This window comes from Onychostoma macrolepis, chromosome 13 (assembly GCF_012432095.1).
Source record: "Onychostoma macrolepis isolate SWU-2019 chromosome 13, ASM1243209v1, whole genome shotgun sequence".
Classification (NCBI taxonomy): domain Eukaryota; kingdom Metazoa; phylum Chordata; class Actinopteri; order Cypriniformes; family Cyprinidae; genus Onychostoma; species Onychostoma macrolepis.
The window spans coordinates 23,942,739-23,967,379 of record NC_081167.1 but is presented as its reverse complement, the minus strand read 5'-3'; the positions used below and the strand labels follow the sequence as shown (position 1 = coordinate 23,967,379).

The 24,641-nt window shown below is 39.2% G+C and overlaps 1 long non-coding RNA gene across 1 annotated transcript; it reads left to right on the top strand.

The window, feature by feature from the left end:
• Positions 1–21,997: 21,997 nt before the first annotated feature.
• LOC131552554 (uncharacterized) lies at positions 21,998–24,206 on the top strand. Its single transcript, XR_009274007.1, has 3 exons — positions 21,998–22,184; positions 22,720–22,768; positions 23,540–24,206. It is a non-coding gene; the product is annotated as an uncharacterized LOC131552554 (long non-coding RNA).
• The last annotated feature ends 435 nt before the right edge of the window (positions 24,207–24,641 follow it).

The following is a 24,641-nucleotide window of genomic DNA, read 5'->3' as shown; positions in this document are numbered from 1 at the left end:
GAAACAGGAAGGACCAAATAAGGGCATAAGGGAGCACAAGGGGAACAAAACACAAGAAAAGCCTGACAACAAGCTGGGGCCCGTTCTTTGTACGTAGCTTATTACATCTGAGATCATTTGAAAAGTCCAGATCTTCTAATCCTGATAACTGATCTCTGGCTAATTTGGTTCTTCAAACGAATTTGTGTATTAGATTAAAATATCTGTCTCTGCGCATTCTCGTGTTCTCCAAAGAGGGGCAGATATATCGATACTCAAAACCACGATCAGCAATGCAACAATTGGCTGGCGGCAAGTCAGCAACGTAATCACATCATATCATTAAAAAAGACACTTGACAAAAAGTTGACAAATTTCTGGACTTTTATAAGGAAACAACCAAGCGAACAAAAATTTTATAATAGATAAATGAAATGTGCACTGTTTTTAATTTATTTGTATTTTTTTTTTTTTTACATGATTCCCAATTATTTATACTTATGATTTCTAGTATTTGTACAGGCTTTACATTTTTATTTCAATGTTGTAATTAGCAATTCATTTAATTTTATCTTTGAAGCAGATTTCTTATGTGACAGCATTAATTTAAGTTTCTTAAAGATCAAGTTATCTGCATCTCCTGCTCCATCAAGCCACTCCAATAATAGCTGTCACCACTCAGATTAATGCACGACTCAATTAACTGTATAGCATGTGTGTAAAACTCCAATACAATTATAAAGTAATTATTTCATCACTACTAAATCTTTCAGTGAGTAAAACTGGCTGTGTCTATAGTATTATAGACTACACAACATTGTTATATTATTTTCAAATTAATTTTTAAATTATTATTATTTTAAATAATTGTCCCTGGATCAGTAGGGTACTCTTATAATAAAGTAGCGGTGGCTGGGACATATTTTAAGTATCAATACTGCTTAAAAAGATGCAATCTAATCCTGTTTACATGAAATAAACCTGCTCCTGAGCAGGTTTAAGCTTACGGACCTGTTGCTATGACAGCAACTCCAGGATGAGCTTCGAAGAACCAAACAATCCAAGATCAAGCGAAATCGGCAACAATCAAATCCAGCTAACTGAGTTAGCGACGTACGAAGAACGGACCCCAGATCCCAGAATTTGGGTTAAAAAAAAAATAACCCAGCACCTGGGTAAAAATATTAAAAACAGCCCAATAAAATGACCCAACAGGCTGAAGCCAGCATTTTTTTAGAGTGTAGCAATAAATATGTCAAATTAAAACATGTTTGTCAGCAGACTTTAAGCAAATTAACAAGTGAATTACCCACTAATTAAAACAGATATTTTTTGGACCTGATACCACAGCCATATCACCCTGCAGCCCAAGACCGGTTGCCCATGGAAGCTAAGCAGGGCTGAGCCTGGTCAGTACCTGGGTGGGAGACCTCCTGGGAAACCTAGGTTGCTGTTGGAAGAGGTGTTAGTGAGGCCAGCAGGGGGTGCTCACCCTGCAGTCTGTGTGGGTCCTAATGCCCCAGTATAGTGACGGGGACACTATACTGTAAAAAAAGCACCGTCTTTCGGATGAGACGTTAAACCGAGGTCCTGACTCTCTGTGGTCATTAAAAATCCCATGACACTCATCGTAAAAGAGTAGGGGTGTAACCCCGGTGTCCTGGCCAAATTCCCTCCACTGGCCCTTGTCTATCATGGCTTCCCAATAATCCCCATCCACTTGATTGGCTCTATGACACTCTCTCCTCTCCACCTGTAGCTGGTGTGTGGTGAGCGCACTGGCGCCGTTGTCCTGTGGCTGCCGTCGCATCATCCAAGTGGATGCTGCACACTAGTGGTGGTTGAGGAGAGACCCCCCACATGATTGTAAAGTGCTTTGGGTGTATTGCAATACACATTAAAAGCGCTATATAAAATGCCTCATTCATTCAAGTTAAACGTACAAAAGCAGGCACACAAACACTTCATATTGTAAATCTTACTGAAAATGGCAGATTAAGCAGTTTATATTCTGAAATCTATTTCTAAGTTTTGTTCTGTGTGCATTAAACTACATTTGGATGTAAATGGTCCTCTTCCTGACATAAATGTAAAACACTGTTTTGATTTGATTTATTAATTTATTTACAAAATAACAATTTATAATGTATTAAAATAACTACATTATGCACACATTTATTTCTGAGTTGAAAACATTATTAATTAACAAATATTTAGTAAAATCTTTGAATCGTTAGGAGGGACAAGGCCATTTTTTTTTTCTCCATGTAACGCATCAGTCACATTTCCCACTACGGGCACTAAACTATAGACATGTAGGCTACGTAAGCCACACCCCAGAACTGACAGATCTGATCGGACCTCTCTAAATGTTTTGATGTTTTGGGGCTCAATATTTATCCATGAATGGCATACTTAAATTAGTCAATGAACAATGAACTGGGCTAGGAAAATGTATTACATAAAAAAAAAAAAATCACTTTTAAAGCAACTGTATGGAAGGTTTATTTTAATTTCTTTTATTTATATTAACTTTAAGTTTTAAAATCATTCTGATGGTACACTGACTTCGAATAAGGCGAATGGGAGTGCATAAGTGTGGTAAGCGGATACGAAATTTAGCTATTTTTATACAGCTATCCACTGTAATTATGACGGCAATATATTTACGATATTGAATACCACTCACTTAACTGTAGGGAGCTTCAAAGTTGCAAAAATACACAAAACTTTATACAGTTGCTTTAATGGACAAATTAAACAAGCGAGAGTCTAAAAAAATGTGTTTTTAGAAAGTCCACAGGGTCAAAAGTGCCCACAGCTGAAGAAACACCCTGATTTCATTATGCTCTCTTTATTTTATTTCCTCTCCTCACAGTAATTTACCGTCACATCTAATTGTCATATAATAATGAAGTTCTGCAATATTGAGCAGAATCTGTTCCATATTTCTTGCTCTATATGATTTGCATTCTCCTCTCCCCCTCTGAAAAATAATTACCATCACACTGCTTGTCCACCATGGCTGGCTGGGCGGCCTCCTCTATTATGAGAATTCCCTAGTTAAATACACACGGCCAATTTAAGAGAAACTCCTTATATATTTAAGGCTAATTATTCTGAACTTAGCAGAAGGCCATCTGGAAGAGCTGTCCTCGATCTGGGAGCAGAGTCTAGCTGCACTCCTGAGACTTTTTCCGGGGTAATCAGGGCCATTGTCAGGGGGGACTACCAACATTGTCCCAGGCCCTGTGATGATAGTCTATTCATCTTGGGTTTGTAAATTTGACCAACTATCCTGGGTTGGATTACAGCTTTTTTTATTAGTTTTTTCTCACAATGCCATTAGAACACAGCAGGAAATTAGTTGTTTTCACAACCTTGACAGAGGTATTCTGGCAAGAACCAGAAGGAGAATATGTGTGAGAGAAGGAGAGCGTTGGAGAAAGATGAATGGAACATTTGGGGCGACTGGGACCACCCAAAGTGTTATATCCTGTTAAAAGCACTGCCCTGTACAGGTTGATTCATGTGGTAGCTTCTCAGAGACACGTCTGGTCCCCGTCCAATTACTATTCCAAAATACATCAGGGGACTGGATTGCCACAAGTGACTACCACACTGACTCAGAGACACCTGTGTCTTCTGGGCGACTGTGGCAGGTGTCTCAGATCTCTGGATTGATATAATGGGCGAGAGAGATGGTAAGAGCAGGGTTATGGATAACTAGGTCACACTGGACCTGTGCTTTATTTTACCTCCTGTCTTACAGGAAAAGAGCAACCTACACCTGCAGTCCGGACTCAGTGAGCATCACCCTCAGGGCTGAGCAGCAAATCCAGAACATGCATGATGATTTATTCATTGCAGATCTGATGAACTTTTGCAACTGCAAACTGTGCCGAAAGAACAATAGCTTTAAAAACTTTGTGAAACAGGGGAAACAGTCCAAATGTCAAGCTGAGATGTCTGTACATCCCATAGAAGAGACTAACAAATGGTCATATTTTGGTTGTATAATGAAAGTCTTTTAAAATGAAGCTTTTTAAAAAGCGAGATTTAGTTTAGAGGTCTAAAAGTTTTCTGACATTTGTGTAAAATTGTGTCTGGTAAATGAATGGTGTGGGTGGACAGCATAAACTCTGCAAATATTAGCTTATTTTTGAGCCCAAAGATCAAATGTTCACATCGAAGTTGGTTCATGGGTCAGACATTACATTTCAAATTTAACTTAATGCATTTAATCTTGAATAAAGAAAATCTTGAAGCTTGAAGTAGGAATTTCTTTCAATAAATTATTAAAACCACATTCTTTTGTATCATTTAAAATATTATATATTTATTTAATACACTAAAACTTATAATGCAATATTTTTGATCATTTTCTATAACATTGCATTTTCTGGAGTTTATGGTAATGGAAGTTTGCAAAGCAAACAAAGTTCTATGTGTTTGAAAAGAACATTAACAAAGATTTTCAATGTTATCTACAAAGCTTTCTGTAAAAAAAAAAAAAAAAAAAGTTAGTGTCCATGTAATTTGGGCTCATCATGAGATGTAACTGTCTCATCTCTCTGCTTGTTAACTTTGTCTCACCTGGGGATTTCCATTGAATGCTAACAAAGAGAATCTGCAAGAACTTCATTTTTCTATCAAGATTAAAATAACAGCTGAGCTCATGCTAATTGTCTCTGGGTGTAAGTCTTTGCCAGGAATGCTGGAAGCGATTGAGAATTTTTGATGTAATGAAGTATAAAACCATTAAAATTCAACAAAGTTACTGTATCTTGGCAGTTTTATTTCTGGGAAATATGCCTTTTTATTTTAATCCATAGTGTCTTTTTTCAACTACCAATGAACTTTTTTTGTGGTCTTTGTAGATACAAAGTGAGAAAAGTCAAAGAGTTTGCCATTTTTTAATGTTTTTTATTTTTAATTTTTTTTTTTATTGTCATCCCTCTAGTGTAAGTGTAGCAGAACTAGATGTAGTTCCTCAGTAAGCCATGCAGTATAAAACAAGAAAGATGTCAGTGTCCGCTGACAAGGGCAATATACCAGAGGGAACAACAAATAATTTTACAAACAACATTAAACACAATGACAAATAAAATGCTAAAAGTAATGTCTGTTGTGAAGCAGAGTCTCTTTGGACAGGCAAAAAAAAACATTATGCACATACAAATAAGAAATGGATACTTTTGCTGGAGAACATTTCCATTAAGATGACCTTTTTAACACCAAGTTTGTGGTAATTTAATTTTAAATGGAGGAATTGGCCAAAAAGTTTTTAGAATTTTTGTGAAGCTCCGTATGGCTGCTATTTGACACTTTTACAGGAAATGAGAATTTGGGTATTTGGCACAAAGAATGCACTTTTCAGAGAACTGAGAACACAGAGGAGCCATGCAAATGCTCTTGTATAGATGTCATCATGAGAAACAATAACCATCTGTTTAGTGCTACTGATTGAATTCATTCATTAATACATACCTATACTTAAATCTGAACTGTTTAAAATATGTACCCCAAAGACATGATATATCCCTCATTTCGTGTTATGGTCATTTTGACCTCGAGGGGATTTTCTTTGTCCTGAAAATTTGAACATTTTGTTCACACATAGTATAAAAACTTTATTATTTATTATTGTATAATTTTCCCTACCTTGTTTGTTGGTGGTGAAAAATGACCAGCCTACAACAAAATTGCTTATAAATTTCTTGTTATGCTATATTATTACCAACTATTGGATTCAATCTTGTTTTGTTTCAATTAGCACAGGTTTTGTGTTTCTTTTTGGAACTGATTGATCATAGTTCTCATTGATGTGAGCTTATGCAAATCAGTTTTTGAGCAGATCCTGCCAAAATTATTCACAAAAAAATGATTTATTTTTCCTCAAATACTGAAGTGCATAAGCTCAGATCAATATGGCCTATGAACAATAAGTTTGAAACCAAAATGATAATATAGCATAATGAGATATATGTAGTATTAGTATGTGTGTGCATGTCTTGAGCATTGTATGGGAGCTTTATTACAAGTCATATATTTCAGCAGGTACTGTCACCTTGTGTCCTATTATGTCAGTGGTCAATATATGATGCATTAGCTTAAGTTAAATGCATAACTAACTTTACATTCGCCCTCCATTTAACATTGCTCTTTATGTTTTCCATTTTCCTCCTCCTCATCTGGCACCCGGTGTTTGCATTCTTGATAGGCCTGTAAAATATGCTAATTGAATAAGGGAAATGTTCCCAGCATGTTAAGGGCTCGCTTTGCAGCTCCGCTTTCATTAGGGATTATGAATGCTGTATTTGAAGGTTTCTAAACCAATTTGTTTGAATAAAAAAAAGGAAGTTTAATAATCTGTATCACAACATATATCAAATCCTGAGGCTAGATGTGGCATTTAAAAGATGAGAAGCCAGAGTCAACAGTCAGGAGGATATACAGTATATAAATAAATAGCTTCAGGTATGACCTGATAGTTCAAGTAGGAGGATATTCTAAACCAACTTCTCTGGGATATTTCATTAAATCTAGGATAACATTTTAAACCATTGTAATGAGGGTTAATCTTGAATTGTGCAGGGGAATGTACTATTACTCTTTCCATACGGTATACAAGCCAAGAGTTTAATGCAAATCTTCGCTGTTGTTTTCTTTCTGTGGTTTATAATTTATTCCTACAGAATAATCAGATGCAACCTTTCCCCACACTGTTCTGGGAAGTCAAACTCACCAAATTAAACGAAACATTTTGCTAACAATTATGCAAATGCTATTCAAGAAACAACTGCAAACAAGCCATTGTGTTTCAAATTTTGTCTCCATGTTTTAAGCTTCTCAACAAAGTTTTGATTATGACAATCAATGACAGACAGAGGCACTAAATATAGTGTAATAAAAAGCAGTTGCCAAAGTCACCAGTAGGCCTATATTTAACATAAACAATAGGGCTACTGACTTAATTTACATTTATGCTGGTCTTTTTACTTCAAAATCCAATCTGAATCACAGCAGTGTTGATGTTCAGAGTCAGACCACCAGCATGCTTGTGAGTAATATCACTTTTATATTGCAGTTCAATAAACAAGACGTTTAATTTTGAGATACTTACATTGTAGACACAATATTGCCAGTTGCTTTGTCTATTTTTCTTCCGCCAATGAAAAAAGTTACAAACAAACTCATAGCACTGCACGTGCAGCACACAGTAGTGTAGAGAGTATCTCTGCATCCCAATGTTCATACCATCCATACTTAATAGTATGCAAGATTAGAATAAGAGTGTCCCAAAGCATAGTATGTTGAAAAGAGTATGCCAAAAGTCCCTGGATTGTCTACCATTTCAGGTTGATTTTTGAAGTGTGGATCCATGCATACTCTAATGGATAATATTGCCCACAATCCATTGCGCTTTGGAAGGATTCATTTCAGAACTACAAACATAAATAAAACGATGCAATTATATGATGTTATAGTATGTCCCAAAGCTTGCGTACTCTTCTACTACACACTAAAAAGTGTGTACTTTTTCCTCACCAAAAGAGTACATACTTTCTATGGAAGCCCGTTTCCGCCACTGAATAAAAAATAAAACAAGGTAATTGCGACTCAAAATATCTCGAAATTCAGACTTTTTTTCTCGCAATTGCGACTTCTTTTTCTCGCACCATAGGAAACCACTCTCCGTGTAAGGCTTTGCAGTGCTTTGTTCAATTTGCACTATCAAAATGAACTAGATGAATGTTGTGTCCGAATATAAAAACATAAAAATGACTCATTATTCTCCATTTCTGTTTTGCTCTCGCGGTTGGACAGTACCATTACCGCCGGGCAGGGTGCGGGAGGGGGGACGGCGCGCACAGCTTTCAGCAGTGGCGGTTCTACATTGAATTACTCTCCGAGCGAGACTCCCTCTGGTATAGACAATAATAATGTAATAATGTTGTATGTATCTATAAGTTGGTCTCGTTCTGGTTGCAGTTCTGGCTGTAAACTAGGTAGTGTAAAATCTAAGACGCATATTCAGGAAAACGTTTATGAAAATGTACAAACACAGGAAGCCTATAGCCTATATTCCAGATAAATGCCATCTAATTCAGGGGTGCAAAATTCAGTTCCTTGAGGACCACAGCCCTGCAGAGTTTAGTTCCAACCCTGCTCAAAAACACTGTTGTTTTAAAAAATATATTCTGATTTATAGCTGAACCGTGTGTATTTGTGTTGATGCTAAACTTTGCAGTAGGCCTATAAAATGAGTTAGGCTACTATTATAGTATTATATAGGATTATGGCTAGATGAAATAAAGCATGAAGTACAGAGTAGGCCTAGTGATGTTCTGGTTTGGCATCATCAGTAACAACATCTACTCGTAAGTCATTTAGTTCTGATGAATGAAGTATTATGCTCTTGAAGGACAGTCGGATTCTGCTGTACCAGCACATTTCTGGAAATAAAGCTGCCGATGAGCTAGCAATAATGGTGTTACAATAATACGTTTTTGACTTGACAGCTGTTGTTAAAATAACGCGATAGAAGCTGTCTCAAACTCAGAAATATAAAGAAATTAAGAATGTTGTGTCTGAAAGCTGTATGTGCCATCCCCCCTCCCGCACCCTGCCCGGCGGTAATGGTACTGTCCAACCGCGAGTGCAAAACACAGAAATGGAGAATAATGAGTCATTTTTATGTTTGTTCAAAAATCATATTCGGACGCAACATTCAGTTCATTTTGATAGTGCAAAACTGAACAAAGCACTGCACTGCAAAGCCTTACACGGAGAGTGGTTTCCTATGGTGCGAGAAAGTCAGAGTTGTGAGATATAAACTCGTAATTGCGAGAAAAAAAGTCGCAATTACTTTGTTTTATTTTTTATTCAGTGACGGAAATGGGCTTCCATAACTTTCAGAGCATAGTATAAGGGACACGGCATCAGTGTTTTTGAAGGAATCGATTCAGTTGCATGAATGATGAGTGGGGGTTCAATCTTTAACTGGCTGGCAGGAGCCGCCACTAGCAGGTCGGTGGCAGCTGCCAGTCTGATTCCGGCATGTCACGTGACCTGCCAGTGGCTGGCTGGCTAGCAGTATGCTTTAACAAGTTTCAGCAACCATACATTTTTGCCAGATTTTGTGCTTGTTTTCTTATTGTGAACCTGTTCAGATCTTTACTTTTACATGGTCGATGTTTTAGAGGATTTTAGCCAATTAAAGTGTTTAAATGGCCGTGATCCCAACTGGCAGCTGATTGTCGCTTGCACTGGCTGCTAAGTCAGACAGCTGCAAGAGCGCTGTGTGTTATAATGTGTTCCCTTATTCCAAGGAATTCTAATAATTTTATTCCCCTAGCTACAGTGGAAGGAGAGCAAAACACATAAATCTCCCATAAATCAATGGTTCCCGATAGTGTACTGCCAGCTGCCAGGCAGCCACTGGCAGGTCACGTGACCTATCAGTGGCAGCTCCTGCCAGCCGCTGCGGCGCTGCGAGTATAACACGTTCACTCTTGCTGCAAGGACATACATTATTTTGTTATTACGAATATATTCATATGACTCTATTCTTGGTTTTAGGTGGGTTTATCCCAATTAAAGTGCCCAAATTACCTTGGTCACGACTAGTTGCTTACTGACGCTTCTCTTGACGCTAACCAGCCGCAAATGAGCGCTCCGGTCTGACGTGTCATCTCCCACTCTCATTCCAAGGAATTATTTTTCGCCGCACGTTTTACGCTTTTAATAAAATAGGCCAAGCCGCAAACTTTAACGAATTTGTGCTGAGTCTTTCATGTTTTATCTTTAAACCGACTGTCATGTAATAATGTTTTCTTTTTTTTTTTTTTTGGTTTAATTGAATAAAGATTATTTGTAGCTACTTTTGTGTGTGTCTAGATAAAGTCTTTATTATAATTGAATAAATATATAATTTTTGTACTTTTGTAAAATAAAATTTTGTCAAGTGCCTTTGTACTGATATTTTTCGCACGCTATTAGGCCTATTCGTCATAATTTATTTCTGTCGGAAGTCATGACACCTGAGGTATGTTACATTTTGTGACATTAATAATTCAAGAGCTAATGATATTTTTAAATATAGTGTGTGAATTATGCTGTTATCAATTCTACATTTAATGCACAATTTATGTGATACCATTGTAATGATTGTTTTTCCTTGATTATAGATAACCATTCTGATTCTTAGAAAGACAGAGGGGTTCCACAGATTCCAAGCGGAAATGGCCTTTGTTGCTGGATACTGTGTGGAATAACAGTTTTAAGTGCTACAAGCTATAGATAGATAGATAGATAGATAGATAGATAGATATAGGCCTATATGTTGTTATATTTTATTTGTAAACTGTTTTTTTCTTGATTTTATTTGTAAATAGTCTTTATTTTTGTAAAATACTGATAATGTCCGTGCTCCGCGATTTTATAATTTTAAGTTGTCTTTCTTTTATTTAATTATTAAAAAGCATTGCAGTTTGTCCTGTTATTGCTGAAATTACTTTATGAGAAAGATTAATGCTATTGGGATAATTCACTTTTTTTAATAGGTATATTTTATGCTTTACATTATTGCATAACGAGTCTTATTACATAACATAAATGTAATATCCTCACAACTACTGTCACTATCCATACAAATCAGAATGACCAGCCGCGATCACGTTCATTTGACTGCTTTAATTGGGGGAAAAAACCTAAAACGTCAATCATCCAAAAAAAAAAAAACAGTCATAAAAATATATTCATAACAAAATAGTGTATTTCCTTGCAGCGAGAGTGATAGGGTAGGCGTCATACTCGCAGATCTACAGCGGCTGCCTGAAGCTGCCAGCCAGCCACTGGCAGGTCACGTGACCTGCCAGAATCAGACTGGCAGCTGCCACCAGCCACTGGCAGCCAGTTGAAGATTGAACCCCTACTGGGAATGATTCAATCGCAATTAATTGTTTCGCTGCTGAATGAATCAAGGAGTGGCTTGAATTAATGTTTCAATGCCTCACTTCACTCAGACACAGTCACTTTCACCACCAACTGGTGTAATTATATAATTAGTCGAAAGAAAATAGCAGTCACACATTCAAGTTGATACACTTTGGCTAACCCATCCACAATAAAAACTGTTTTTGAAATCTGAATTAAATATTTAACAATGTGATTTGAAACATCATCTCACTGTGTTCAAAGGTGTAAGATACTTTAATGTTTTTGAAACAAATCTCTTATGCTCACTGCATTTATTTGATCAAAAATAAGTATTATTATAGTTTAAAATAACTTTTCTATTTTTATATATTTTAACATGTAATTTAAATTTAGCTGAATTGTCAGCAGCCATTACTCCAGTGTCACATGATCCTTCACTAATCATTCATTATAAACGCATTTACTGTCACTTTTGATCATTTTAATGATGAGGACTTTAACTATAAAAATAACAATAAAGATATAGTTCAAAAAATCGTTCTCAATATTAAAGAATAGCAGAGTCCACACCACAACAATAACGATAAAGGCACAGAGAAATGATATCGTTGGAATCACTTTCAGAACGATTTTTTTCCAGTTGATGAACGATAAAAACACCCAATCAGAATCCATCCTACTATCACAAGCTCGAGAATTTAAAGCGGCAGATGAGCGTGCGTTTAGAACAAACAGAGGATATCCTTCGCAGGTGTGGACACTAATATTGTTATCGTTATAGTTATCTGTAAAGTTATCGTTCTTGGTTTGAACGGGGCTTAAGAGTATTAATTTCTTTTACAAAATGATTCTGAACAGTAGTGCATGTTTGCCACATGGTGTTTTTAATCTCTTATTTGCATACAGTTCAACATTTACCAATTGTCAACACTCTTGCTCCACTCAGCTGTCAATCCCACAATCCACTCTGCAAACCTGCCTCTCAGCTCCAGTAGAGAAGGACTCGAACAGGCTCATTCATCTCCACACCAGGGTACATATAAGCCTTCCTCCTCATCACAACAGCAAAAAAAAAAAAAAACATGACACCCCATGTTTCGAAGTGTTAAACATCTCTCTATGATAATGCACAGCTCCGAAATGCTTTGGGCAATCTGCAATTATCTTTTTTTCATTGGCATCCTGAGATATGAAAAATTACGCTAACCTGTCACCCTCACATCTGTGACTGTGACAGCATTTGGATTGTTTGGCTCTTGCCAAACTGAAAGCTACAACAGCACTACAGATCACAGGTCAGTTAAAGATGATCCGATTCCTCTCACCAGCCTGTCAGTTCTTCCAGCTTCCCTACAGGAAGACGTAACAGACCTGTATTCTCAAAGGCCAGCGAATTTGAGAGCAGTTTCTTCTCCAGTGCAGGCAGAGCTCTTAACTCCCACTGCTAATCCCATATTATTAGCCTAGAGCTACTACTCGCTATCCGGCGTGACTTTCTGTGCTTTTCTCTGCATGTTGTCATCTATAGTTATATATCCTAATACTACACTGACCTGATTGGTCTACACTGCCTCATTTTATGCTTTATTATATATGATTGCTCTGTTTTTCTCTGCGCTTCATTTTCTGAACTTTTCTATCAACATTTAGGGCACTGAAATTGTATTGTGAATATATGCACCTGTTTCTTTCTCCTGTGTTTCACTACAGTTACCACCAAATAAAACCAAAGAATCATCACAGGCTCATCAAAATATGGCATGTAACTTCTTTCATTTCACAAATTGGAAATTTCTACTTTGTGTCATAAAATCAATATTTTATCAACCAGATTTTAATGTATTATACAGTATATTTAGCAGCACCCTCAGATGAATTGTGGTGCAAATATGATAAATACATGATCGGTTTCAATATGCATGGGCAGGAATGACAGGAAATATGCAATTCAAAGAATGTCAACATTTATTTAACAGGTAAAAGGTATTTCAGAATATTAATAATAATTACATAATTTTTAATAAACATGCATGTTTCTTAGCTGATGTGTAGATAGCATTGTTTTCTGTTTAAATAAATTTCCCTAAGCTAAGCTGAATAGTCAAATCACAGCCAACAGATTTCAGTTTTTCCATACGACATCACAAAATGCCCACCACACTGTTTAAAATCTATATTAAAATATACTGCACTGACTTTGAGGTACATCAAAACAGAGTTTTCCCAGAAGGGGGTCTGCAAGAGAACTGCAGGGAACTTCATGTTAGATATTCAGAATAAAATAAAATTTTTAAAAGTGCACACACCAGTTATTTCCTTTTTTTCTGATTTGATTGCATGTAATTCTAAAATTCTACATCCTTTTGCCAACTTAATTCAAATGCATGAATTTAATTGGAATTTAAAAGAAATTATGACTTTATTTCTGAAAGGTGCAACACACTGGTATGATTACAGTATATAAAATATTGGCCGGGTCCTTGTGTTCCACCACGCTGCCCCACCACGGGTATGTCGGTGGTTCTGCTTTGCCGTGGTTCTGGTTCCGCTGGCACGGTCTCTCGTAGCCTGGCTAGCGCTCCCCAGTCCGTCTCGGTGGCTCCTGCGGACCATCAGACTCGGCTACGCGATTCAGTTTGCCCGGCGTCCCACCAGGTTCAGGGGCATCTGGTTCACTTCAGTCAAGGCCGTCGATACCCCTGTCTTGCGTGCGGAAATCGCAGTCCTGCTGGTGAAAGATGCGATAGAGCCAGTCCCTCCAGCCGATATGAGGTCGGGATGTTACAGCCCTTACTTCATTGTGCCCAAGAAAAGTGGTGGGTTACGACTGATCTTGGATCTGCGAGTTTTGAACCGTGCACTTCACAAGCTGCCATTCAAGATGTTGACACAGAAATGCATTTTCGGGTGCGTCCATCCCCAAGATTGGTTTGCAGTGATCGACCTGAAGGACGCGTACTTTCATATCTCAATCCTCACAGGCCATTCCTGCGGTTCGCCTTCGAGGGTTCTGCCCTTCGGGCTGTCCCTATCGCCTTGCGTCTTCACCAAAGTCGCGGAGGCGGCCCTTGTTCCCTTGAGACGGGGCATCCTCAACTATCTCGACGACTATATCTTGGCTCATACTCGCACAGTCTCGCAAGCAGTTGTGCGCACACAGGGACCTGGTGCTCAGGCACCTCAGCCAGTTGGGTCTTCAGGTCAACTGGGAAAAGAGCAAACTCGTGCCAAAGCAGAGGATCTCTTTTCTCGGCATGGAGTTGGACTCGGTCAACCAGACAGCACGCCTCACCCAGGAATGTGCTCAGTCGGTGCTGAACTGCCTCAAGACTTTATCAGGCAGGATGGCGGTCCCACTGAAACACTTTCAGAGGCTCCTGGGGCATATGGCTGCAGCTGCGGCGATAGTTCCACTTGGTCTGCTCCATATGAGACCACTTCAGCACTGGCTCCATGGCCGAGTCTCGAGGTGGGCGTGGCGAAGCGGTACTCACCAGGTTCAAATTGCACCAGCCTGCCGCAAAACCTTCAGCCCGTGGACAGATCCCTCGTCCCTTCGGGCAGGAGTGCCCCTGGAGCAGGTATCCAGGCATACTGTGGTATTCACAGATGCCTCGGCCACCGGCTGGGGAGCCACGTACAACGGGCATGCAGTGTCAGGGGTATGGACGGGTCCCCAACTGTGCTGGCATATAAATTGCCTCGAGTTGCTGGCAGTACGCCTTGCCCTGAGATGCCTCAGAGGGCGCCTTCAGGGCAGGGACTGCGACCGTTGCGTACATCAACCGGCAAGGCGGTTTACGCTGTTTACGCTCCGTCGCAACTCGCCCCGCCACCTCCTCCTTTGGAATCAGAAGCATCTGAGGTCCCTTCGTGCCATCCACATTCCAGGAGTGTTCAGTCAGGCAGCCGACGAGCTGTCTCGAGCGGCACTTCCAGGAGAGTGGAGACTCCATCCCCAGGTGGTCCAGCTGATTTGGAGACGGTTTGGTGTTGCTCAGGTGGACCTGTTTGCATCTCCAGAAACCACCCACTGCCAGTGGTTCTACTCCCTAACCGAGGCAACCCTCGGTACGGATGCACTGGCACACAGCTGGCCCCAGGGCCTGCGCAAATATCCGTTCCCCCCAGTGAGCCTGCTAGCACAGACACTGTGCAAGATCAGGGAGGACGAGGAACAGGTCCTGTTAGTTGCTCCATATTGGCCCAACAGGACCTGGTTCCCAGAACTCATGCTCCTCGCGACAGCCCCTCCCTGGCTGATTCCTCTGAGGAAGGATCTGCTTTCTCAGAGATGGGGCACCCTCTGGCACCCGCATCCAGACCTCCTGGATGGGACGCGGAGGTTCTAGGTGACCTACCCCAGGAGGTAGCACTCACTATTGTTTCATAATGAGCACCGTCCACAAGACGGGCCTATGCACTGAAGTGGAACCTGTTCGTCAAATGGTGTTCCTCTCACCATGAGGAACCCTGGAGATGTTCGATTAGAGCCGTGCTGTCCTTCTTACAGCAAGGGCTGGAGCATAGGCTGCGACAGTACGTGGATAGAACTCAGAGCTTCAGGACCTCAGAACAACTCTTTGTCTGTTACGGAGGACAGCAGAAGGGGAAGGCTGTCTCCAAGCAGAGGATGGCCCACTGGATAGTGGATGCCATAACCTTGGCCTATGAAGCACAAGGTGTGCCCTGCCCGCTCAGGCTGTGTGCTCACTCCACTAGGGGTGTCGCATCGTCCTTGGCGCTGGATCGTGGTGCCTCGCTAGCAGACATCTGTAGAGCTGCGGGCTGGGTGACTCCTAACACGTTCGCTAGGTTTTATAGCCTACGTGTTGTAGGATCAGAACGAGTCAGACAAATTTAAGATTCGATCAGAACATCGAAACATGAGGAGCCGAAATTCCAGAGAGGCCCCAAGAAAACAGGACAACGTCATAAATCAGATTCCTAGCTCCAACCTCTGAAGGAAGCCTAACCAACAAGCCTCTTCCAGAACAGCTTGCAACATTAAGACAAAAGAGCACTTATTGATAAGTCTAACGCAGGAAGGAGATCGTCAAATTTGGGGCAAATAATCAAGATTAGTGGTCAAAGAGATGGCCATCACATGTGTTCCACAAGAGAAATCACGAGCTTCTTTAGATTGACTTTTCCCCACAAGACAAAGACTGAGACTGAAATTCTTTAGGAGACCTTTTAACCTCTCTCTGGTCTTCACTGAACATGTCCCTATGTCATACATAGAACTACACAGAGATTTTCTTTTTCATATGCACATAAAACCATCCTAAAAGGACATTTCTATGCATATTATGTATGTAACCCACACATTAGACTATCATGTTGTTAAGCACATATTATGTATGTCTTTTTAATAACTATTGAATGACTTTAAGGTTTATTCGTGTTTGGTATGTATAAGTTTGACAATTCTAGCTTGAAACTTTTCTTCCAATTGATTCTTTGTCACATGTATCATATTCTGGTTATAGAAATCACATCCAAAAGTATACTTTGCAAAAGTGTGTAAAATTCGGACCACGAGACTGATAACATGCTGATTTATGATGGAAGGAACAACCCTAGCTAAGATAATAGCCTATCTAATTGGTCAAGACACCAGATGGGATGTGTCCAGAAGCCGAGTTTAAAACTCAGGACACCATCAAATCTCCCCTTCTGCGCTCTTCTTCAAATCCAGCTTCTCTCAGCGTTTTGACGCTGCTCTTTGAGCGCCATTCCAGCATGCTTTGGCCTGCACGTCAGCTGCTACCACAATGAGAAGAAAAACGGGTAGTGGCACTGAGAGGCCTGGTTCAGAGTTGGCTTGCGGCGTCCTTAACGCCTAATTCTCCGGAGAGTTCCTTAACCAGGCAAACCCTGTCGAGTCCTCCAGCACTCCCGCGGCCAGACGTGGCGGAGCGTCCGGCACCAGGCCTTTCAACCAATGAATTCTTGAAATCTGGTGTGAGGCTAGTGCCCATATGAGTGACCCTGTTGGTATCCCATATGTGTATTCCACGGTATACTTACTAGAGCCGTGTTTTCCCTGGCAGACCATGTTCTGCCGTCTCTAAATGATGCAGCCTGTGCCATCTCGGAGACTTCCATGTGCAATATGGCCCTATGGGGTTACTTCACATGAGTAAATGTTTACTTAACCCCCTTTGGGAGGAGGTGACTCTGCAGTGTGCCTCTTCCAGCCGAAAGGGCACGCTTTCCTAGTGTTATCCAAGTCCTACTGTTTGGGTTGCTCAAGGAACAGCAGTAGTTGACCTTCTCTGTGTAGAGTCCGGTCCTATCGTCTGCCTTATAGGAAGGACCAGGAAGCCTACACAGGGCACTGGAGGGGACAGCTCCTGTGGCACTTTGGTAAGGATCCCAATTCGTCGGTCACCGACTCGTGGTGACCGACTGAAAGGGAACGTCTCGGTTACGTATGTAACCCTCGTTCCCTGAAGGAGGGAACAGAGACGTCACGTCCCGTCGCCACAGTTGCTGTACCACCGCTGAGCTGCCGGGTCACCGGCTCGGCTCCTCAGCGAAAGCATGAATTAATGCAGTACACCTGCTGCCGCTTATACCCGCGCTGCGGGGTGTGGCAGCCAGATGCGGAATCCGCATGTCAATGTCCATTGGCTTTTTTAGTTAAACTCAAAGTGGATTGGTCTCTCTGGCGAGATCCCAATTCGTCGGTCACCGACGTGACGTCTCCGTTCTCTCCTTCAGGGAATGAGGGTTACATACGTAACCGAGGCAATTTCAGTCTTAATTTTCACAATATTTATAGTGTTTTGCCTTTTTAGGAATGGTTTATATGGTTTATGTCTTCATTATTTTATGTACTTTTGTTTGCAACGAGTGAATGATATTCTGGGTAGACAGCTAAATGTGAAATCTCAATAATTTAATTTCTGCTGATAAGTATGACAGGCAGTTTAGACTCTTATCTTACATTTGAGTTGAGCAGCATTGTTTTGTGTTCAGTATTTAATCAAGTGTCAGAGTGAAGACTAAATCACCTCATCTTCAGTGTTGCCGAGAGTGATCACTTCTCTGATGTGTTTCTCACAAACCACATGCTGCTATATTAGATGTAGAGTTTAGAGTCTGGAAGCTTTGGCTGGAGAGCTACAATATCACCACACGCACAGAATGTCAAAAAAGTTCTGGAACCACAACAACTTTTCACAGGATGTGAGAGTGAGAGCCAGACTGTCACTGATTATGTTTGTTTTGAATAATGCAAGCACATTATTTCATCGTCAGACTCAGAACCATTTCATCCTTATTTTTGCCAAAACCAAGCATCAACATTGTGGTGCCTGCTGCATGTTTCTGTCTTCCTTTTGAATAGCATTACAAGGGCTATTTTTAGGAGAACATACAGGATGCATATCATGACCCTTACAATACAAAAAATATGGGAATATGCAAGAAAATATAATGCAGTATCTTAGTGTTTATATATTTTAAATATGTATACGTTTTAAATATATTGCAATTTAGGCATGGACCATGGCTATATATTGATGCATGTAAAAATACATATTCCATGTAAATGTATACACAACACGAATTCCAGAAATGTTGGGATGTTTTTCAATTTGAATAAAATGAAAACTAAAAAAAAAGTCAAATCACATGAGCCAATATTTTATTCACAATAGAACATAGATAACATAACACGTTTAAACTGAGAAATTTAAATTTTATGCACAAAATGAGCTCATTTCAAATTTGATACCTGCTACAGGTCTCAAAATAGTTGGGATGGGGGCATGATTACCATGGTGAAGCATCTCCTCTTCTTTTCAAAACAGTTTGAAGACGTCTGGGCATCGAGGTTATGATTTTCTGGAGTTTTGGTGTTGGAATTTGGTCCCATTCTTGCCTGATATAGGTTTCCAGCTGCTGAAGAGTTTGTGGTCGTCTTTGACGTATTTTTCGTTTAATGATGCGCCAAATGTTCTCTATAGGTGAAAGATCGAGACTGCAGGCAGGTAAATTCAGCACCCGGACTCTTCTACTACGAAGCCATGCTGTTGTAATTGCTCCAGTATGTGGTTTTGCATTGTCCTGCTGAAATACACAAGGCCTTCCCTGAAATGGACATCATCTGGAGGGGAGCATATGTTGCTCTAAAACATTTATATACACCTTTCAGTATTCATAGTGCGTTCCAAAACATGCAAGCTGCCCATACCATATGCACTTATGCACCCCATACCATCAAAGATGCTGGCTTTTGAACTAAACGCTGATAACACGCTGGAAGGTCTCCCTCCTCTTTAGCCCAGAGGACACGGCGTCCGTGATTTCCAACAAGAATGTCAAATTTGGACTTGTCTGACCATAGAACACTTTTCCACTTTGAAACAGTCCATTTTAAATGAGCTTTGGCCCACAGGACACGACAGCGCTTCTGGACCATGTTCACATATGGCTTCCTTTTTGCATGATAGAGCTTTAGTTGGCATCTGCAGATGGCATGGTGGATTGTGTTTACCGACAGTGGTTTCTGGAAGTATTCCTGGGCTCATTTAGTAGTGTCAATGACAGAATCATGCCGGTGAGTTGCAGTGTCGTCTGAGGGCCCGAAGACCACAGGCATCCAACAAAGGTATTCGGCCTTGTCCCTTAGGCACAGAGATTTTTCCAGTTTCTCTGAATCTTTTGATGTTATGCACTGTAGATGATGAGATTTGCAAAGCCTTTGCAATTTGACATTGAGGAACGTAGTTTTTAAAGTATTCCACAATCTTTTTACGCACTTTCACAGATTGGAGAGCCTCTTCCCATTTTTACTTCTGAGAGACTCTGCCTCTCTAAGACACCCCTTTTATAGCTAATCATGTTACAGACATGATGTCAATTAACTTAGTTGCTAGATGTTCTTCCAGCTGAATCTTTTTAAAATTTCTTGCTTTTTCAGCCCTTCATTGCCCCCGTGCCAACTTTTTTTGAGACCTGCAGCAGGCATCAAATTTGAAATTAGCTCATTTAGTCGATAAAAGTGTAAAATTTCTCTGTTTAAACATTTGTTATGTTCTCTATGTTCTATTGTGAATAAAATATTGGCTCATGTGATTTGAAAGTCTTTTAGTTTTCATTTTATTCAAATTTAAAAAACGTCCCAACATTTCCGGAATTCGGGTTGTAGTACCTATATTACAGAGAAAGAGAGAGAGAGAGAGAGAGCCTATGTATGGTCATAGATATACTATACACATACATGTATGTATGTGTGTGTGTGTGTGTGTGTAAATATATATATATATATATATATATATATATATATATATATATATTAGGGGTGTCCCCGATTAAGGATTTTCATAGTCGAATCTGACTGTAGTCGAATCATTACCAAGAGTCAAGTCAGACATTCGACAGTCATAATTACTTATGTTAACACATGTAAAATGTGTTAGGGATGCCTCGCAGATACAAAAATAATGTTTTATGTTTTGATTAAAAGATAGCATTAAAGGTCAGCGAAACCCTAAGAATTCACAATATTTTTACAATAGTGCTCTCATTTTAATGTTATGTAGGCCTATATGACAGAAGTTATTAACGTTCTGCATTTCTGTTTTGAGCTGCAGATCAGTAGATCAGTAGAATGAAGCATTTCAGGTTTTTAATCAATGGGATCTAATATAATTTTTATTATAATAGTGTTCTCATTATAATGTTATATATATGACAGTCCCAGTCATAGTTATTAATATTCTGTATTGTTGTTTGTACTGCTTGCGCTGCTGCATGCCGAAGCGATAATCACCGTAGTACTACAATGAAGCGCTTTATTGCAGCACAACTCAACCAAATGCATCTTATACGAGCTAAAAAACATATACACGATATACAGTATATAAACCAGCTGAAATGTATTGAGATCACTTGTACCCTACCTGATCGAAAAAAATCCAAGCTTTCACTCTGCCTGTGTCAATTTGAGTCTTGTTAAAGATTTAAGTCGCTGCTGCCAAGATGCGCCTCTGTAGGTCACGGACATGGGCGCGGGAAGTGGGGGTGCTGAGGGTGCTGCAGCACCCCCTGATTTTTTTCTGTGGGCAACTGTTTAATTGTTGGGAATATATTAAAAAAAAAAAAATCGGAGTGTCTATTTAAGTGCAAATAGCCATGTTGTTGGAAGAGGCTATTTACAGAAACTCCACCCATAAACGTATGATTTGGATAGTCAAATTTGCAAAAGACGGCCGCCAATTGTTAGATTCACACTGTTAAAAATAAATGTAATTTTACAGGTAATGGTCTGTATTTTTTTTTACAGAATTTTCCCGTTTTTTCATTATACAATATATACCTGTTATTTTACAAATATTTGCTGTATTTTAAAGTTCTACCATTATATTTACAGATAATTGCTTGTATTTTGGTATTACAACAATTTTCTGCTTTTAAAAGGACATTTTATGTATTTTTAAAGAGTAATGTGTAATTTTACATAAAATGTTATATAATATTTACAGATTTTTCCTGTAAAAATAGGAAAAAAAGGTATACCCACAAATCAACAGTCAGTCACTGTGTACTGTCCAATTATTTCGACAAAATTTTATTTTGATGCTTCAGGAAACATTTGATTTGTTTAAAGTTTCATGCCAAAAAGTATAGTATTGCAGCAGTATCTATGGGCATTCTTTATTATAAATCACTGCATTAAAAATGAATAGTGAGGTTTTACAGTGTACCCTTGCCTATTTACTTGAAATCATTTATACTATATTCAAAGGAATGCAAAATAAATTATGGAATATTCTAAGCAGTAGTATAATGTTGCCTATTCAAATAAAGATTTGTGCATTTTAACAAATACCATAAAATATTTACACAGCATAACTGAAAATGCTTTATTTCAACTCAATAAAACAGTTAATAACATCCAAACTTTTATTCAACAAAATTTATTCAGAGGCATATGTATTTGTTTTATAGACTGTATAAAAACAGATTTGTGTATGTGTGTGTGCGCACAAGTGATGACGCAGTTTCAAATCGGCCGCCAAAACTTTTCCGTTTAGTCCCGCCCACAATGCAGGCTGCAGAGGTGCTGTCTACAGTACTCATCGACAGTAATGGAAGCGCGAGCGGATGATTTGAATTAATTTCAGGCTATCCATTAGGAGCTGTGTGAGAAAATATGGCGCCTTTTCATTGAGCCTGTTTTTCGATAACTACAGCAAATTTTGATGATACCACAGCGGACATCATGCCAACCGATCACGACTGAGGTAAGTCTTTCATACTACAAATACTTAATATGCAGCACGCGTCTTTCAAATTTGTTGTCCATTTGTTTTAATGCAAGAAAGATCAGTTGACCTCAAAACAAGCTTTAGTAAACTTGTTATTCATATTAAAGTCCGTTCAAGTGCATGAATTCTTTGCTCATATGGCAGTAACTTACCCGCCAAGTTTTGAAACTATTAAATGGCGGGACATTTTGAAACGCTGAACGTGGCTAATGTCTGATGTTAAATTGTCATTACATATTGGATCGCTAGTTATAAAAATTGCACTTATCCAGATGAATGGACAGTTACCCCTATGTAGTAATATGATGCAGCTAAGTCAAAGTAAATAATATCAATTTCTCTAAATGTTTATATAAATTTAGCTAAAACCACATGGCAGACCAAGACATCACTGTTAGCCTTTACTTCTCAGCTTCCAGACCATTGTCTCAGTGGAAAATATACTGTAATGTGTGAATGTAATACAAAGTATTTGAATATTTATTTATTTTTTTTTAAATTGTGGTTTCAGGTCGGGTGGAAAGACTGGAGAACTACAGCAGATGAGCATGGCAGTCCAGGTGTGAAACAGTGAACTTTAACTTATTTATTTGATTTTATTTTTACCTGAAATCAGCATGGACGAGTGTTCTCATGCCATATGATAATGCAACATATTCTTTATTTTCTTTTCATGCAGCTGTTTTTTTGTGCAAGCGGTTCTTGTTTGTGTATAATTTTCAGTTCCTTTGTGGTAAGGGGTGAATAAACAAACCAAGGACCATTTAAAACCAAAATCAGTGTAAAACAGCTGCATGAAAAGATGTCTGTGAATTTTATTGTATGAGGAGAAGCACTTTTAAAGAAATCTACATTGTGTGAAATCTCTGGCACTATGCCAACAGTCATTGTCATTTTAAACGGAAGTAAAAGTTTTTAGTTAAACCAAGGTGCTTGGACAAGTTCTGGTTTCTAGAAATCATGAAAACATGTAAGGGTGTCTGAGGAACTGCACTCCAGTGGTTCGAGTCTTCCCTCACAGGTAGGTCCTTCAGGGTGTTGCGGAGGGGTGAGGTGTCCAATTCGTAACATCTAGCTTCTGGGGTACCTCAGGGCTCAGTGCTTGGAACACTTCTTCTCTCCATGTACATGTCATGGCTATGGGTCTGTCATTCAGTAATTTGGGTTTTCATATCACTGCTATCTAGTGTTGTCAAAAGTCGGTACTGAAATTTAAAAAAAGTGACGATGCCAGCATTTCCCCTGGCATCCCACTGACTTGATACCAAAGTCTGTACTTTTGACAACAGTATTGCTATCCTAATGACACGCATCTTTACGTTTCATTCCAGCTGGATGTTCCGACGGTTGCTGCTCGCATCTCAGCCTGCTGGATGGAAATTACTTGCTGGATGATGAATGACCTTCAACTCAACCATGTCAAACTGCTCATGTTTTCAGCCAACCCAACATGTATAAACTTCACCAACCACATTGCACTGCCTGATCCTGTGGATATACCTTGTACAACATTAGGAAGATCAGGCCCTTCCTTTTGGAGCATGCTACACAACTCCTTGTCCAAGCTTTTGTTCTATCCAGACTGGACTGTTGTAATGCTCTCTTGGCAGGCCTTCCAGCATGCACTGTCAAACCTCTGCAGCTGATCCAGAATGCTGCAGCAAGAGTGATCTTTAACTAGCCGAATAGAGCACACGTCACACCTCTCTTAATGAGTTTGCACTGACTGCCAATTGCCGCTCACATCAAATTGAAGGCACTGATGTTTGTCTGCAGAACAACCACTGGCTCTGCACCCCTATACATAAACTCACTACTTCAGACCTGTGTCCTCCAGAAGTTTGCGTTCTGCAAGTGAATCACGCCTTGTGGTGCCATCCCATAGACACACAAAATCACTTTCATGGACCTTTACTTTGACTGTTACCTGCTGTTGAGATAAACTGCCTAACTCCACCCATTTTCAAGAAATGGCTAAAATGTATATTTTCATGAATACTTGACCCATTAATACTAACTATTTCGGTTTATAAAAAAAAAAAAGGGACTTTGTATGTTGTGTTGGATAAAATGTAATTGTAAATGTATAAAAGGTATACAGCAATTTCCTCTTAATGTAGGTATTTTTGAATGTTCTAAATGATGTATTAAGTATGTATTTCCTATCATTTTATTCTTCATGTAACTTGACGTAAATGTGCAGGTTCCTTTAAAATTATGCATAAGTACAGAATAGATTAATCTTACAGAAATTGGCTGTAAATGTTGCTATTTTTATGTATTTCTAAGTACTATGCTTGTTTTTCTGTCCAACACACATTTTAAACTATAATACTTATGGAAAATGAACGATTAAAATGTATATCTACAGACATTTGTTTTTGTATTATGTATTTACTACATTTTTATACAATATTTCTTAGTTATTGTAGC